Below are 14,048 nucleotides of genomic sequence, written 5' to 3' on the forward strand. Positions count from 1 at the left end.
TCCTTTTACTTAATCTCCTCTCTCTTTCAGCATTCTCTTCACAGAAAGTGTAATTTAAGAACCTGTTGGAAACTAGCAAATTAAAATAGCTCCAAAAATGTTTTTTCCCCTGCAGGGATAGCATTTTAGGGGAAAGAATTAAAGTTACCCTGAAGGCTTCCCTCATGGGAGTGCTCTGCATTCCAGACTAGTTACTCAACCTTTGGTCATCGACTGAGAGCCTCCCTGTCTCTTGGCCAGCTTTCAGCTCTCAGGACAGTTTTTCCTGCATCCACAAACATTTACTGAGAAATTATGTTTCAAGCCCCATCTTCGGTACTACACTGAGAATTCAAAGATGACAAAATCTCTCTGTTCTGAAGAACTAGATACCTGAATAATATACTGGACAATGCAATAAGTACTAAAATAGAAACGTGTACAGAATTCTATTAGAGCAGAGAAGAAAGAGCGATAAATTCTGTGCAGGTGAGAGCAGTAAAATAAGGGTAGGTGAGGCTCCACAGTGAAGGAGACATTTAAGCCAGCCCTTAGGGTTTATGGGATTTTGACATGCAGAAGCAGGAGAAGGGTTCTGAGTGGAGGCTGTAGTCTCTACAAAGATATGAAAAAAAAATCCACCATAATGTGTTCAAGGAATGGTGAGAGGAGTTCAGAATAACTGGAGTATAGTAGGAGGCATAAAGGCGAAAACTAGAGATAAAATTTTAAAAGGTAGAAATGAGCCTGCCAAAAATCCCTTTGCCGTAACTTGTACAGTGGTGGGTGGGGAGGATGGGATGCAATTTATCATCCCTTACTGCTTTTTGAGAAGGATGGAATCAGTAATTTAAAGGGTCTTATGTTTTTTCCTAAATGAGGTGATGAGTGTGTGTACGCATGTTTGTATATCTAGTCTATTACAAGATATATAAGAAAGTTGATATAGGTACGGGACATAGAAGCTGGGAAGATTTGGGGCCTTCATGCTCGACAAGTTTTTTTTTTAAAGTCTCCAAATGGCCACACAGTTGAAAGAAGACTTTGGAAGAGAATGAAAATGTGCGAATGAAGATTTATTGAGCTGTTTGCTGTATGGTGAATGTTGTCTGCCACTCCTATAAAATTGTAGATTACTTCTACATTGCTTGTTAATGTTTTGGTATGATGGGTGCTCAGTTCATCTATTGTTCAAGTTTGATACTGGATGAAAATAGAAGCCATTCACATGGAAATTACATATTTAAGCCAAATTTTATGTTGATCCTGCAAGCAACCAGAACCATTGATTTTACATGGCTACGTAATATTACATTGGATTTTTAGGCCTAATAACTCTGGATTAAAGCATGTTAACAAGTGATGGTATAGCAGAGATTATAAAATGCTCATCAACATTCACAAATTTTTTTCTTATCCTCACAGCTAAAGCTACTTTTTCCAGACTTCCTTTTGTGTACATGTCATCATATGATTGAATTCAAACCAATGAAATATAAGCAAAAATGAGGATACCACTACCCAGTTTAGTCTATTAAAAACATCTTTTACTCCCTTCCATGCTCTTTCTCTTTCATAGCTGGCTGGGATGGAGAAGATCCACAGTGCCATGCTAGAAGCTAAATGTAAAGAACAAAAGCCTCCATCATTGCGGGCCCCCGAAAGACTGTGTGGAAGGGGGCTCCCCACCCACCTATTTATAATAGTGTGGCAATGTGATCAAGAAGTAAATTTGTACCAGATGCTCCTCAACTTACGATGGGTTACAAAACTTTCAACCTACAATATTTTCAACTAACAATGGGTTTGTCTGAACATAACCCAATGGTAGATTAAGGAGTGTACTGAATACATATAACTTTTGCACCATCGTAAAGTTGAACAATAGAGTGTTCATTAGATAAGGTACATTATATTATATGATGAATTCCAAGCATGGAAAGAGATTTATGGCATATCTTTGAATGAAGCAAATAATTTCAAAACAATATTATAATAGGATCTAATGTTTTTTTTTGGTTTTTTTTTGAGATGGAGTCTCACTCTGTCACCAGGCTAGAGTGCAGTGGCAGGATCTTGGCTTACTGCAACCTCCGTCTCCTGGGTTAAAGCAGTTCTTCTGCCTCAGCCTCCTGAGTAGCTGGGACTACAGGTGCGTGCCACTACGCTTGGCTAATTTTTGTATTTTTAGCAGAGACAGGGTTTCACCATGTTGGCCAGGATGGTCTCAATCTCTTGACCTCATGAGCCACCTACCTCAGCCTCCCAAAGTGCTAGGATTATAGGTGTGAGCCACTGCTCCAGTCCTGATCTAATTTTTAAAAATTATCTTTCTCTTAAAAATCAGAATCATATAAGCTAAAATACTGAGAGTTATAATTTCCAGAAGATGAAAATATAGATGGTTCAAATTTTCTTATTTTTCCTATCAAATTTTCAAATATGCTACAGTGAACTTACACTTTTGTGGTCTTAGAAATAGACTGAATGTAATTTTTAAATAGAAATTTTCAGAGGAATGGGTCAGTCACAGACACTTGAAAGACTCTGAAAGATCACTTTGCCAATCATTTTGAGTCATGGAAGAAGGTCATCATCTCTAAAAATGACAAGGAATAACACTTACCTGGAAACATAAATACTGATGTAATAAGTAAAATCATATTATTTAAGAATCAAAATTTCTACTTAATTGACTAGCTGATTAAAAGCTACGTGTTGACGAAATTAATGAGGTAAAGTAATCCCCTTACTAAGGCAAAATTAGCATACTGACTATGATGTTAGAAAAAATACTTTAGAAAACAGGGGATTCCCAGAGTACTTTTATATTTAAAATTACATAAATACAAAATCTTGCCTGATTGTGTCTATTAATGTTGGTCCTCGCTGTCCATCCCCAGAAAAAAAGGCCAAAGTCTGCCAAAATCAATTCAATACTGTCACACTGTTACTCAAATGTGTAACAAATAATATTTGTAAATACCCATTATACCATATATTCATATGTGTTTTATAAATTATATACACATTTTGTATCCCCAAAGCAATTTGTATTTTAAGGTTAGAAGTATAAAGAAGAATAAAAAGAATAACAGATTTCAATCAGTGCTTTGCTCCAATATCACACATATCTACAAATATTTACTGACTATTCTCTGTCAATAAAATACCTTATAGAGAAACACCTAGTCTTTGACTGAGTCTTTTGTGTGAGATGAAACTTGGCCTTTAGTCTTCTGGGCAAACCTCTATCACTGCATCTTATTGCAATTATTTTCTCTTTCCTCTCCTAGACTATAAGCCTTTTAAGTCATATTCATGTTTATCTTCTAATACTTAGCAGAGTACCTTCCCCATAGTAAGTATAAAATTAATTTTTTTTGAATGCTGAATATTTTGAGAAACTGATCAATGTTTTCTTAGAAATTGTTACTAAATTAACAATTAACGGTAATTTATTTTTAATGAATTGCAATATGTTCCAAAAACTAGCTGAGATATAACAACGAAAGTCAACAGAAAAGCTGCTAACAACATAGACAAAGGAACATTAATAGAATTTCTCTTTCTGTTATTTTGCAAAATTTTGTTTATTTCCAGACCTCAGTACGTAGAAAGCTATTTCAACTTTCAGACTCTCTTGTCCATGCTAGATGGGTTGTGTTCTCTCCTACAGTGCTGAATTTCAAATAAAAAGTATCACACTCTTTCTAAACTACTCATTAAAAGATTTCCTCATAGGTTCATTTTCCAAAATAGGACAGTCAAAGCTGTTTTTTTAATCAACTCCATAAGGTCTCCTTCCTTTATAATCCATATCTTGCCTAGGGAAGGATCATTGACTAGGTAGGCTACTACTTTTCTATGAGAATCCAAACTTCTTTTGGAATCATGTGAATTTAGCACGGTAAAAAGTTCAAATATATCTTAAGTTAGAATGATGATGATCAACTATAGCTAAGGGAGATAAGAGCCACTTCTCTCCTGCCCAAATTCTACCTCAGTTTTAGTTAAAGATCTTGATTCTTTTTCAAGCGAAGTTTCTTTAGCCATTTTAAATAATTTGGGCTTTAGTTTGTTGAATGAGGTTTAGAGACTTTTTGAAGGACAAATTTTAATAAATAAAGACCAGACCTAATTATTCAATCTATGGAAAATATTAAAGGGGAGGCCCATGGTAACAAATTAGCAGGTTTGTTCCTGGCAGGCTGAACTTCTTCAAAGTCAAATCATGTTTTAAACCAGTTGTAAATGAGTTCTTACTGATCTCTGCCTCACAGAACCAAGGGATAAATTTTTCAAATCCCTTTGGTAGAAAACCCAAGTATATACCATAATATTCAAGTGTTTTCTCCATAGAAATAAAGTTTGCAATATGAGTGAATTCACTATCAACAGCCTGCTCTGATCAAAATCAGGTGAAAGCCTGTAACATACTTTTATGACTCCTCTTGTGGCAATTTGAGATATCAGGGAGAAACATTCTCCAAAACTAACAGAAAACGTAACTCCAGTAATCTACAAAACATAATTTTTCTTATCTGTATTTTATCTGATATACTCCTAGGTGACAGAGAATTCACTTCCTTAGATAATCACAGGGAAAGTTGATTCTTCTCCTTTAAGAAGAGGTGGCACTTGTATCTGATAAACATGAATTAAGATTGTAACCCTAGATGCATAGATTAAATAAGATCTATTAGAATTATTTTGATTTTGAAAATGTATTCCTATTCTTACTTCATATACATTCTCTAGCAGTGCTTTAAAAAAAAAAATCAAATGGATTGCATGCTATAATAAGTGAATTTTTAACATAGGTTATATTATGTGAAGGATAGCTGCTTTCTGTTTGATACAGAATTAAGCATAAGGAAGGGGATGACAAGTATGCTCTTTCCCATGAAGTAGTCTACTGTGGAACATGGCTGTCCTCCAAATTATTTAAGGAAAAAAAAAAAAAACCCTAATGAGCTAACACCAGGGAAAAGCTGTTTCCACGGCAATTGAGCTATCTGAAAACCTGAAGAACAGAGATTCTTTCTCTAGCTAGTTTATGTAGTTTCCATTTTTAACTCCTTACTACTGGCAGTCAGAATCAGCAAGAGCTCAAGCTAAGTAAATGTTTACTTTCCAAACACTAGAATAAATCATGGTTTGATTATCATTTCATTAAAAGATGATCATTAATCCCCTGAGAAGGGTGAGAAAAAAAGGCAAGATGAGAAAGACATTTATGAAGAGCTTGGGATGGGGGGACAATGAAGATTAAAAAAAATACAACATGACTTCCCAATTGTGCTTAATGAATGTGTACTCACTGCCAACTATTTAGTGAACACCAAGATACAAAGGAAAGCTCCTCTAGATCTGAAGTAATTTAGATTCTGCCACAGAAGGCCATTAGTAAAGAAAAAATTCCTACATACCCTTGTAAAAATCTAGGATAGTGATACACTCAGGGCCTAAGGGACATTGAAGAGGGACGTTAATCCCATTTGTAAGGCGGCTGGGAGTTGCCAGAGAAGTGAAGCCTATGCAGGTTTTAGATGCTGAGTCAGAGCTACGTAAGTCAATGAGAATGGAAAGGGCACTGTAGGGGATCAGGGTAGGCAGATGAAAAGGGGAAGCAGAAAGGTTTGTATGAGAACTCCAAACAGTGAGTTTTGCTGGAACAGTTATTATTGTATTGAGAGTTAAAAAAAGTAGTCAGAGATAAGATAGGACACAAAATAAAAGGGACTATGACATGGGAATATCTAATACCTTTCTTGATAGTGGTAATTGAAATATACCGAATGACAATGACAACTAGGGCCAGCTCTTAAGTACTTTCTATATATCAGGCACAGAAATATTACTTTATATAGTATAATCTAATTTTTACTTAACCTATGAAATAGATTCTATGATTCTCCTTTGTGATATAGTTATTTGGCTGACCCAACAGCCTTTGAGATCCCCTTTGGGAGAGCTAAATATTTGTTTTCCTTTACTCCTTAGCTAGGAGTGGCCATGTCACACAATTCTAGCCAATGAGGCATAAGAAATCTGGGTTCCTAAGGAAGATGTTGCTTTTCTGACTAAAATAAGACAGCAATGATTATTACTGTCACTTCTATCTTCTTCCTGCCTTGAACAAAACAAAATATCTGGAGTCACAGCAATCAATTTGTTACCATGAGGTAAAAGAATTAGGGAATGGCCTAGAGAAAGGCAGAAAAGCTGACCCTGAAATCTTCAAGTTACTGCACCAAAATCAGCAGCTGCTTACCATTGTATTTCCTAGTGGGGGGGGAAAATAAGCCCATTGACAATTGGAAGTTTTCTTATGTACAGCTATGAATGTTCCCAATAAATATTCCTGTTTTGTAGAAGATAAAAATGAGGTGTAGCGTTCTTAACAACTTGCTCAAAAGCATGCTGTTACCAAGTGATAGAGTCAGGATTCCAAATCAAGTTTGATTCAAAGCTTGGGCTCTTCTCTGGACCGGATAGATTCACAGCTGAATTCTACCAAACATATAGAGAAGAGTTGTTACCGATCCTACTGAAACTATTCAAAAAATTGAGGAGGAGGGACTCCTCCCTAACTCACCCTATGAAGCCAGTATTGCTTTGATACCAAAATATGGCAAAGACACAACAAAAAAAAGAAAACTACAGGCCAATATCCCTGATTAGCATAGAAGCAAAACTCCTCAACAAAATCCTGGCAAACTGAATCCAGCAGCATGCCAAAAATCTAATTCACCATGATCAAGTAGGCTTCATTCCTGGGATGCAGGGCTGGTTCAACATACACAAATCAATAAATGTGATTCACCCCATAAAGAGAACTAGAAACAAAAACCACATGATCATCTCAATAGATACAGAACAATATTTTGATAAAATCCAACACTCCTTCATAATAAAAGCCCTCAACAAACTAGGCATCAAAGGAACATCCCTCAAAATGATAAGAGCCATCTGTGACAAGCCCAGGCCCAACATCATACTGAGCAGGTAAAAGCTAAAAGCAGTCCACTTAAGAACTGGAATAAGATGAGGATGCCCACTCTAATCATTCCCATTCAACACAAGACTGGAAATCCTAGCCAGAACAGTTAGACAAAAGAAAGAAATAACAGATATCCAAATAGGAGAAGAAGAAGTCAAATTATCTTTCTTTGCTGATGATATCATTCTCTACCTAGAAAACCCTAAAGATTCTGCCAAAAGGCTCTTGGAACTGATAAACAACTTCAGTAAATGTTCAGGATCCAAAATCAATGTATGAAAATCAGTAGCATTTCTACACATCAATAATGTCCAAGCTGAGAGCCAAATGAAGAATACAATCCTGCTTACAATAGAGACACACATGCAGACACACACACACACACACACACACACACACACACACACGCGTGCGGAATACATCTAACCAAGGAGGTGAAAGATTTCTACAAGGAGAACTACAAAACATTGCTGAACATATGAGTACATGTTTCTTTTTGGTATAATAATCTATATTCCTTTGGGTATATACCCGGTATTGGGATTGCTGAGTCAAATGCTAAGTTCTTTGATAAATCTCCAAAATGCTTTCCACAGTGGCTGAACTAATTTACATTCCCACCAATGGTGCATAAATGTTCCCTTTACTCCTCAACCTCACCAGCATCTGTTGTTTTTTTGCCTTTCTAATAGTAGCCATTCTAACTGATGTGAGACGGTATCTCAACTGTGGTTTTGATATGCATTTCTCTGGTGATTAGTAGTGATGAGCATTTTTTCATGTTTGCTGTCTGCATGCATATCTTCTTGGGAGAAGTGTCTGATCATGTCATTTGCCCATTTTTTAATGGGGATGTTTGTTTTTTGTTTCTTGAATTAAGTTTCTTATAGATTCTGGACATTAGACTTCTATGAGATGCATAGTTTGTGAATATTTTCTCCCATGCTTTAAGTTTTCTGTTGACTCTGTTGATAGTTTCTTTTGCTGTGCAGAAGCTCTTCAGTTTAGCTATGTCCCATTTGTCAAATTTGGTTTTGTTGTAATTGCTTTTGGGGACTTAGCAATAAATTTTTTTGCCATGGCCAATGTCCAGAATGGTATTTCATAGGTTTTTCTTCTAGAATTTTCATAGTTTGAGGTCTTATATTTAAATTTTTACTCTATCTTAAGTTAATTTTTGTATATGGTGAAAGGGAAGGGTCCAGTTTCATTCTTCTGCATATGGCTAGCGAGCTATCCCAGTACATTTATTGAATAGGGAGTCTTTTCCTCATTACTTGTTATTGTTGACTTTGTCAAAAATCAGATGGTTGGCCAGGTACGGTGGCTCATGCCTGTAATCCCAGCACTTTGGGAGGCCGAGGCGAGGGGATCACCTGAGGTCAGGAGTTCAAGACCAGCCTGACCAATATGACAAGGCCCCGTCTCTACTAACAATACAAAAAAAAAAAAAAAATTAGCCAGGTGTGGTGGCATGCACTTGTAATCCTAGCTACTTGGGAGGCTGAGGTAGGGAGAATCGCTTGAACCCGGGAGGCAGAGGTTGCAGTGAGCCGAGCTTGCACTACTGCACTCCAACCTGGGCCACAGCACAAGACTCCATCCCCCCCGCCAAAAAAAATCAGATGGTTACAGGTGTGTGGCTTTATTTTCTGTTTCATTGGTCTATGTGTCTGTTTTCTACCATACCATGATGTTTTGATTACTGTAGCCTTCTAGTATAATTTGAAGTCAGGTAGTGTGAAGCCTCTGACTTTTTTCTTTTTGCTTAGTATTGCTTTGGCTATTTGGGCTCTTTTTTGGTTCCATATGAATTTTAGAATAGTTTTTCTAACTCCATGAAGAATGACGTTGTCGTTGCACTATTCGCAATACCAAAAATATGTAATCAGTCTAGGATCAGATAAAGAAAATGTAGTACACATATACCATGGAATACTACATGGCCATAGGAAAGAATGAAATCCTGTCCTTTGCAGCAACATGGATGGAGCTGGGGGCCATAATTATAAATGAATTAATGCAGGAACAGAAAACAAAATACCGTATGTTCTCACTTATAAGTGGGAGCTAAACATTGAGTACACATAGATATAAAGATGGGAACAATAGACACTGGGGATGGCTAGAGAAGGAAGGGCAGGAAGCAAGGGTTGAAAAACTATCAGCTACTATGCTCATGCTCATTACCTGGGTGATGGGATCATTCATACATCAAACCTCAGTGACACACAATTTGCCTATATAACAAACCTGCACATGTAGCCCCTGAAACTAAAATAAAAGTTGACGGGCCGGGCATGATGGCTCAACTGTAGTCCCAGCACTTTGAGAGGCCAAGGCGGGCAGATCATGAGGTCAGGAGATCGAGACCACCCTGGCTAACACAGTGAAACCCCGTCTCCACTAAAAATACAACAAATTAGCCCGGCATGGTGGCAGGCACCTGTAGTCCCAGCTACTGGGGAGGCTGAGACAGGAGAATGGCATGAACCCAGGAGGCAGAGCTTGCAGTGAGCTGAGATCACGCCACTGCACTCCAGCCTAGGTGACAGAGAGAGACTCTGTCTCAAAAAAAAAAAAAAAAGGTTGACAATTAAAAAAAAGCTTGAGCTCTTAAACATCTCAACATACTGGTAGTGTTTCCTCACTCTTCTTGCATGAAAAGGGGCAAAGTAGAAGATAAATCCATCCCTATGTTAAAGAAAAAGAATCTTCATGGTAAAAAAAGGAAAATTTAGGAATAGAAAAGCTGAAAATTCAAATTATTAATAACCTGACTGTTTTTGTTCCTAATGAAAGAGAAAATTAGAAAAGATGGAATAAAAGAATCTCTCCCCCTTCATGGGGTGCCCTCTCTCATCTATCCAGAGTTTTTCCACCAGGCTTCCCTCTCTTCTTCTTATGAGACATGTAAGAGTACTAGCTTAAGGTACTGCTCGTGGGGAAATAAAAAATTTAGTGAGCATGTTGACAATGTCTACATTTATGACCCAAAACTACAAACTGATGCTTAAGTTGTGGATTCATTCAAACATTTACTGAATTCTTATTTTTTTTACAGTGGTAGTAGATAAAGGAAATTGGTTTTTAAAAATAAAACAGAAATTTCCTAGCATCTCACATTATACCACACACACACACACACACACACACACACACACACACACACACAGTTATTTACCCTACCACTCCTGTGGTAAATTCACTGTAGCTTGCTGGGCCAACCCCTCCGTGCAATGCAGGTAGCTCTAATCTACATACTATTGCACAGCATTGTGATACAATGAAGCATAGTATGATGGTTAAGAGTGCAGCATTAGTGTCAGACTGTCTGAATCAGAATCTCAACAACTTACCAACTACATAACCTTGAGAAAGTGACTTAATCTCTCTGTGCTTCACTTGCCACATCTCTAAGACGTGGGATAAGAATACTACCTGTCTCTTCTAGGAGAACTACAAACCACTGCTCAATGAAAGAAAAGAGGATACAAACAAACGGGAGAACATTCCATGCTCATGGGTAGGAAGAATCAATATCGAGAAAACGGCCATAGTGCCCAAGGGAATTTATAGATTCAATGCCATTCCCATCAAGCTACCAATGACTTTCTTCACAGAATTGGAAAAAACTACTTTAAAGTTCATATGGAAACAAAAAAGAGCCCATATCGCCAAGTCAATCCTAAGCCAAAAGAACAAAGCTGGAGGCATCATGCTACCTGACTTCACACTATACTACAAGGCTACAGTAACCAAAACAGCATGGTACTGGTACCAAAACAGAGATATAGATCAATGGAACAGAATAGAGCCCTCAGAAATAATGCTGCATATCTACAACCATCTGATCTTTGACAAATCTGACAAAAACAAGAAATGGGGAAATGATTCCCTATTTAATGAATGGTGCTGGGAAAACTGGCTAGCCATATGTAGAAAGCTGAAACTGGATCCCTTCCTTACACCTTATACAAAAATTAATTCAAGATGGATTAAAGACTTAAATGTTAGACCTAAAACCATTAAAATCCTACAAGAAAACCTAGGCAATACCATTCAGGACAGAGGCGTGGGCAAGGACTTCCTGTCTAAAACACCAAAAGCAATGGCAACGAAAGCCAAAATTGACAAATGGGATCTCATTAAACTAAAGAGCTTCTGCACAGCAAAAGAAACTACCATCAGAGTGAACAGGCAACCTACAGAATGGGAGAAAATTTTTGCAACCTACTCATCTGACAAAGGGCTAATATCCAGAATCTACAATGAACTCAAACAAATTTACAAGAAAAAAACAAACAACCCCATCAACAAGTGGACAAAGGATATGAACAGACACTTCTCAAAAGAAGACATTTATGCAGCCAAAAGACACATGAAAAAATGCTCATCATCACTGGCCATCAGAGAAATGCAAATCAAAACCACAATGAGATACCATCTCACACCAGTTAGAATGGCCATCATTAAAAAGTCAGGAAACAACAGGTGCTGGAGAGGATGTGGAGAAATAGGAACACTTTTACACTGTTGGTGGGACTGTAAACTAGTTCAACCATTGTGGAAGTCAGTGTGGCGATTCCTCAGGGATCTAGAGCTAGAAATACCATTTGACCCAGCCATCCCATTACTGGATATATACCCAAAGCATTATAAATCATGCTGCTATAAAGACACATGCACACGTATGTTTATTGCGGCATTATTCACAATAGCAAAGAGTTGGAACCAACCCAAATGCCCAGCAATGATAGACTGGATTAAGAAAATATGGCACATATACACCCTGGAATACTATGCAGCCATAAAAAATGATGAGTTCATGTCCTTTGTAGGGACATGGATGAAGTTGGAAACCATCATTCTCAGCAAACTATCGCAAGGACATAAAACCAAACACCTCATGTTCTCACTCGTAGGTGGGAATTGAACAATGAGAACACATGGACACAGGAAGGGGAACATCACACACCGGGGCCTGTTTTTGGGTGGCGGCGGGGAGGGATAGCATTAGGAGATATACCTAATGTTAAATGATGAGTTAATGGGTGCAGCAGACCAACATGGCACATGTATACATAGGTAACTAATCTGCAAGTTGTGCACATGTACCCTAAAACTTAGAGTATATATATATAAAAAAAGAATAGTACCTGTCTCATAAAGTTGTTGGGGTGGGTTAAGAGATGGCCCGTTCAAAGAACTTAGCTGCCTGATATACAATAGGCACTCAGTAAGTATTAGCTAATTTAATTTCATTTGTCTTTGGAATCACTACTCTTCATTTCATCTTCCAAATCCTTTTCCCCTTCATACATCTGGTACTCAAGTGATTTAACCTTTTCAAAAATCTCTATCAACAACATTTGATTTTACAATGCATTTCCAATACTGTGTATTAAGTATACGTGCTCCCTCACCTAGGGGAATTTGTACCTTAAATTTTATCTGTAATTGTAGAATGAGTTGTCTACCAGTATACTAATAAATATTTAGAAAACTATATTGCTTTTCAGGAAGCCTGTGCAGCATTCTTAAAATCACAATAGGTAGGCTATTTTCTAATTAGAGGTAAGTAAAGCTCCAGGTTGAGCCATTATTTGAGATTTGGTATTTCACACTATAATGTAAGAGACTACTTTACTATGACATCATCTCTGTTACTCTAACATGGCTACCTACAGTCCACTTTTGTAAGATGTGCCTTTCCCTACTCTGCTTATAGATTTTTTCTTTACTTGTTTTTCCGGAGTAACAACAACAACAAAAAAAGATAAAAGATGAGCAGCTACATAGGATGAAAACTGCCTTACCTTTATAAATTTCAGTAACAACAAAAGACTGTGTCTCACTCAACAAACTTGGCAAGTGCCTGAGCAAATACCAGGGATATTTTAACAAATATATGCTTTAGGTTTCCCATACTCAACTCTGTCTCACCACAAGGAAAACCCTGTCCTTCAAAAAAAAAAAAAAGATGCCCATCGCATCTTCAAGGAATATGTAAATACTGTTTTGGAACCACCAAGTTTAAGGTAACCTATGTAACATACACAGATGACACACTTTTCACACGGAGTGCCAACTGTATTTCAATTTAAGTCTTTTCAGAAGTATATTAGGAGTCCAAATGTATTTCATCAAAACTGTATATAAAAGTTAAACTGAATAGTCTTCCATAAACGAAAAAAATTTTAATAAAAATAGAAAAGATCATGTCTCTTTAGTACAAAAGAATATAATTATTGTTTAATAAAATCTTGTCTTTCATCATTAGCTTTGACTTTAATAAACAAAACTCACTTTTAAGGATATAGCTCTGTTGCAGCTTGGCTATGTAACTGCAATTTAAAAACTGGCTTAAATATCCATTTTAAGTCTATATGCAATATTACAGACAACATATTTATTTATAAGAAGAAAATTATTCTAAATATCAATAAAAGTATGACCTTATGTGAAAAGGAGGATGATCATAGTAATTCAGTAAATCATCATTCTAGAAAGAGTAAGATTTACTCCTTAAAACCCTCTTGAGAGTCTTATTACCACAAATTATTTTTGGGTTGTTTGTTTGTTTGTTTTTTGAGACAGAGTCTCGTTCTGTTGCCCAAGCTGGAGTGCAGTGGCACCATCTCCACTCACTGCAACCTCTGCCTCCTGGGTTTAAGTGACTCTCCTGCCTCGGACTCCCGAGTAGCTGGGATATCAGGCACCACCACGCCCGGCTAATTTTATTGTATTTTTAGTAGAGATGGGGTTTCACCATGTTGGTCAGGCTGGTTTTGAACTCCTGACCTCAGACAATCTGCCCGCCTTGGCCTCCCAAAGTGCTAGGATTATAGGCATGAGCCACCGCGCCGGGCCTATTTTTGTTATTTTGTCAAAGTGCACTTAAATAGTTCTGTGCAGGCTACAGGATTGAAAAAAAAAAAAAACCACTTTATTTTCATTGTTATTACTTTGATTGGAAAATAAAATCATACATATTTATAATGTCCAATGTGATTTTTCGATGTATACCTTGTGAGATGATTAAATCGAGCTCATTAACATA

Source organism: Hylobates moloch, unplaced genomic scaffold (assembly GCF_009828535.3).
Source record: "Hylobates moloch isolate HMO894 unplaced genomic scaffold, HMol_V3 SCAFFOLD_17, whole genome shotgun sequence".
Lineage (NCBI taxonomy): Eukaryota > Metazoa > Chordata > Mammalia > Primates > Hylobatidae > Hylobates > Hylobates moloch.